This window comes from Perca fluviatilis, chromosome 15 (assembly GCF_010015445.1).
Source record: "Perca fluviatilis chromosome 15, GENO_Pfluv_1.0, whole genome shotgun sequence".
In the NCBI taxonomy this organism is placed as follows: domain Eukaryota; kingdom Metazoa; phylum Chordata; class Actinopteri; order Perciformes; family Percidae; genus Perca; species Perca fluviatilis.
In genome coordinates, this window is record NC_053126.1 from 24,583,251 (window position 1) to 24,589,250 (window position 6,000).

Sequence of the window (6,000 nt, forward strand, 5' to 3'; positions counted from 1 at the left end):
CCTCTTCTGTTTGACGTGGACGCTCCTTCAGCTGGCAGGTAAAGGGAAACAGACAGTCCATGAATTTTTTTTTCTGCCTTCAAATAAAGCTTCTGTTAAGACCTAGGGTGTCCAAACTTGTTTTAAAGAGTGCCAGATTTGATAATGTGAAGATGCCCGAGGGCCACTGGTTCCTTCTCACATTTCTTTTAACAATAAAGGTTACATACAAATGCACTGATCTTTAACCATTTTTATTTTCATTGTCACAATTATCTTTTTTTTTTTTAAATGGCAAGTTAACCAAATCAACACCACTCAGACGTGAACCAGTGAAGAAGCTGAACAAATCTGGAAAAAACTAAAACAATTCTGCCATAATTTGTCAGATAACCAAAATGTACACACTGTAAATAAAAAATCTTCACCTCATGTTCATTTTAAACATGACTTATTATGCGTAATGCAAAGTTTGTTAACATTTAAGCTTACAACATATGACTCTAGCTCTTGTCTGTCACAAACCGAGGCTGCGGGCCGTATGAAATCTGGCCGCGGCCCGTGATTGTCCCCCGGTCCGGACTTTGGACATGCCTGGTTTGGATTATTATTCTGATCCCTCCACAGCTGTATTGCATTACATTAAAAAGCTGAAGGAGTTGGTGAGTATTAGGATGATTAAACTGCATTAACTGCATAATTACAACTACTGTCAGGTTGGAGATAAAAAATAAAGCATGGGGACAGTTTCATTACTGTCCCTACCGTGACTTATTCTAGAGTTGTCACCGAAGAACCAAGACCTGAACCAGGACTCGAGTCAGACTGGTTCCAAATTATCAGTTAAGGTCTCGTTCAAAGGAATAGTTCAACATTTTGAGAAACGTGCTTATTTGCTTTCTCGCCAAATGTTAGGTGAGAAAATTGGTACAGTACAACTCAAACATCGGCATGTTCAATATATAGCTGGAGCCAGCAGGCGATTAGCTTAGCTTAGTTTAGCTTAGTTTAGTTTAGCTTAGCGTAAAGACTGGAAACGGTGGGGAAACAGTTATCCTGTCTCTGTCCAAAGGTTACAACACCCACAGTGTATTCATTCATACATTTCAGACTGCGAGCACAGCCGCGCGGACATGGGTACACAACAAAGTTTAGGCCTCGTTGATGCTCGCGGATGCTGAAAGTATAACTTGCATTTAAGGTGTAAGGACCTACATTCACAGCCAACGGACTAATGTTTGCAGACTAAACTCTCCTCACCAACATGTTATCAAAGCTGGGCGGCTGAACACGTGTTGATCATAGAAACTGAAAAACATAGACAACTCCAAGGTTGGAGTGACAACAAGCCTTTTCACCCGTCCCTTTGGCCTTGTTTGCTCCAGTCTTGCAGGTTCATGTAATTGGTAGGCCGGACTGGGAGCGCCTGGGCCCAGTGCTCCCAGTCTCTTGGGAAGACTCTCTCCATGTGCTGTTTTTAGTTCATTTTTCATTTTTCCTACAAACACCTGCACACCTGTGACTTCACTTCCATCCACATCTCATCTCTTTAGTAATTTAATTTAGGTTTTTTTGTAAACAAATCTGTTAGTTTTACTGCATTATTGGTGTCTCTCCCTTTATTTTCCTGTTTCTCCCACAGCAGGATCCCCCCTATGTTCCCAGAGCATGTGTGTCTCTTGATATAAATTAACATTGTAGGTGCGGGGTAGATTCACAGTTCAAATTGCAAAAGAACGAATGGTGATGGACCTTTGAAAATTCTATTTCAATGGTAAACATCTGTTGAGCCACTGTAGGTAGGTAGGTCTTGCTTGGGAATTTGAAGGTGTAGGTTTCAAGGAGTATAACATCAGTAGACTGCAAACTGTGGGTGATTCAAAATATTGACCATGGGAAACATACACTGGACATTTGACGTAGGGGAAAACATTGCAGAGAACATTAAACCGTTTGAAAGGTCTTTTTGATGATTATATAATACAAAGCTGACTGAAAACAAGAAAAATCAAACAAACACAGAACTAGAACCTTGATTTGTTTTGTGCAATGCATGCTGGGACACTGTCTGTCTCCAGCTCCCCTGTGACCACTGACAGCAAAAAGCAGGTAAATCTCTGCTCTGCTCCATAATGATGCTGTCTGAGCTGTCCTGGCGTGTTTCAACCTAGCAGACGGCCAATTGTTCAATTACAGCCTTCCTTATCAGCCTCCAGAGAGACGGATCTCTGCTGCTGATTGGACGGGACGTGGCTTCATTAGCTCATGGGAAACACAGTCAGTCTTCACTTTCTACCTTTCACTGTCTCCATCTTTGTTTTCTTTTCGTGACATGTCAGTGTAGAACCAGACTGGAAGCAGGGAAATACGAGAAAGTGTGAGAAAAGTGAGAAAAAAGGAAAACGCCTGTTTGCATTGAAGGATCGATAGCTAATCCTGAGCTTAATCTGGTGTCTCTGGCTCACAGCGTATCTGTCCTCCTTCCCTGCTGCCGGCTGCTTCCTTATGAAGACAACAACATTGTTTGTGTCAGACAAAATGCTCCAGAGAATTAGGAGCTAATGGCTTCAACAGAGCACACAGAGAGGGAGAACAGCAGGATGTCTTATCTCCGAGATCTGTGGAAAACATGAAGGTAACCACACACAGCTTTTAAAGCTTTCTGTTAAACATTCACAATGGGAGAAAGATGAGCATTTCACCTGAACATTTAATTAATAACAATAATACTAAAAACAATACTGTCATAACCCGGCTTATGGGCCAAAAACGTGAACGAACACAGAATGCCAAATAATATGTTATTTATTATAACAAAAATACTGTAAATTAAAGAACAAATTCAAGTGTGAGGTGTGTTAGTCGGTGACATCAGTAATGTTCATGTGGGTGTAGATAATGTAGCGTAAGGTGTTGTAAAGTAAAAGATAAGTAACAATAACAATAATAATAAAGCAAATGGGTTGCAGACGCTGGCAGGAAGAGAGATAGGAGAGAGGCCGAAATCCGGGGCTATACGTCTCAGGTCGTTAAATTGCATCCACGTCTCCTTTTACTTGCTTCCCTTCTTGTACCACCGAGGAAGCATGGGAGAGACGTGAGGAAATCATACGAGGAGAGAGGAAACAAAGTAATGTGTTTTTATGGGGACCAGACATCCTTTCCTCTGAAGCGTCACATGATCTCGTCCGCTGTATGGGCGGAGCTTCAGCTGCACGGCTTTCCCGGGAAAAGGCTGCTCTCGTGTATCCTCGCTCATACATAGCTCCTCACAGATTCATCCTCCATCCTCCATCCTCCATCCTCCATCCATTGGGCAGAAATGAGAGCTTTGAGAGGCCAGAACGACTGATCCGGATTGAGCGAGGAGCGAGGCGATATCAAATAAGAGGCTTGGGATCCACCCCAGGCCTTTACAGCCTGAGGAACGCTGGGCCTAGGTGCTCTAAATCTGGCTGAAGGACTGCAATCAGGCTTCCAGACTACCTAAACAATCAAGGAAAAATGATTAGTGATGCAGCACATACACACAATTTACTAAGCAGGGGCCGTCACAATACTTATAATTGTATTGGTATAGCACTTATCACAACACATCTGGACAGCCCTTAAACTTCACAAATGATTTAAAACAACTCAAGGTCCACTCAGTAGCTTCCTCTGGAGCTGATAGAAAAGCTCACTTCTCCTTGAGATGGATCTATTGACAGGATTTCGTCAAGAGCACTTAAGTACGTTCGTCGTTTTGTAGTGAGTCGCTTGAACAACTACCTCTTCAGAATACCTACTCTCCTAACATGCGCTATCTCTCTCTCTCTCATCTGCAGCACATTTTTGAAGGCGTCTCCTTCATCTACTGTGCCTAGAGAGACTATCCTGAACAGTTTAGTGATATTGTGTAGCAGAACGCAGCGCCACTCTCTGTTCTTTGACAGCAATCAGTATATTTATTTTTCTCTCCTCGCTTTCAAAACTTGTCAGGTTTTACAAACCTGATCTAGTCTAGGCTACAACAAATTGGTTTTGTGGCTCCCATTGTGGTTATGGCTCGGTCAGAGATACTTATTGATTTTATCTATTCTATTCCTATTTTAACTTCTGCACTATTTTGTGTTTTATGTGTTGGATTCACATTTTTACTTGCGTGTTTTTCCCTTTTCCTTTTTTTTAATAAAACTTTATTTTGCATTTTTTAAATAAAAAAGAAACAACCTTTTTGTTATTCTTGAATACATTCTGTAGTAGCGTTGTTAGGGAGCCTGAGAACTAAAATTTCATCGCCAACAACTGCTCCGCTGTAATTGTTGTGCATATGAAAAATAAAGACTTGAAACTTGACCAAATGGCAAATAGTGTGATAGGAAAAGGCTGAGGAAGCTTTCAAAGAATCTGAGCAACAACGAGGACTCTGCCGGAGAACTAACAGGAACTTTAAATCTTGGTTAAATCAATGATGCCAAAGATATAGCACCTACGGAGGAGGCTGGGGTCGGGTTAGGAGTTTAACGGCTTTGCGCTACACCTCCATGACTATGATGAAATGTTACTAGTCAGCTGGTATAGCCACACAGCAAACATAATTCCTGGATGCTGTTTCTTTCACAAACATGTAATTCCCTCAGCCTCTCTGCACACATGCATCTGTCTCTCCCTCTTATATTATCTTTGAAGTCTGTCTCTCGTCAGGTCCAATCCACAGTCAACGCTCCAGTGCTCAGACTCATCCTGCTCCTCCGTCAGCCTGCTGCTTTGGCCCATCTGCAGCTCGGAGGAATAAGTCACCCACCGGCCCACAGTAATATCAGGCTGGCTATCGATTAGGGAGAGACCGACTTATTCAGACACAGACAGAGAGACAGAGACGGAGGGACACTTGTGTGCTGCAGTGTGGAGAAAATAAAGCACACAGTAGATGTTCAATTAACTTGTTAGGTGTGTGTCTTTGGGTTTGGACCCCGAAGTGCCGAGACGCAGGCAGTAATTGTTTCAAGGGTGTTTAATGAACAAAAAGTCACCAAGAAAAAAACTGGCAGAAGGCAGGTGGTGGCAGGCGAAGGCTGGCTGGCGTGGCAGATGACCTATGGTAGCAGGTATCGAAGATTACACGAAGTTAGTCCAGGAAAAAACTGCTAGGACAAAAACTTGAACTTTCAAAAATCGCTTGAACACGAGAAACACTGAGAAACACTATGAAACACTGAGAAACAGTATGAAACAAAGAGCCACTTCACGCTAGCCATGCAACGGGATAATCTGGCGCTAGAGTTGAGTCTTGACCAGGCTTTTATGTGCTAACGAGATGAGCTCCAGCGTGACAGAACTAACTAACATCCTCACGTGGTGGGTGTCACTTATCAAAGATAGAGATAAATCACAGATTGTAAAAAGAACTCTGATTTGGTACATTCAGCTTGATATGGGCTCATTCTGTTTTAGTTTTTTTTCAGATTCAGAGATGTTGGAAGGCCCTTATCAAATATCTCGCAACCAAACATGATTATTACTTGGCTGTTAAGGTCAAATCAATTCTGAACAATTCAGGTTTGGCCAGTGTATAAAGCCAGATAAGTCTAAAAGGCTTTCCCCTCGAACCTGCTTGTTTTAATGCTCTTTCTTTCTTTTTTATTAAGGAAAGAACATAATCAAACCTCAACTCAATCTTGTGTTAAAGATTTAAAAATAGCAAAGTTGTTGTCTGGTGTCTAATGAGCTTAACAGCCTTACTGTAAAAGGTCATTTGTGTACACTAACTACCATGGACGTTCCAAGATGTCGCTCCGTTCATCCCAGATAAAGCATAACGCATCCTCTAAACAAAATTCTTCAGGCTTCCATGTTTGTGGGCAGATAGACCTTAAGTAGAATTCTCTGTGTCCTCCCAAGAAAAAGGACATGGACTTCTTCTTTTAACATATAAGGCCCTGAATGGACTCACGCCACCTTATTTATGTGAGCTTATTACACCATATGCACCGGCACGCTCTCTCCGCTCCCTTGATGCTGGTCTCCTGTTCATTCCCT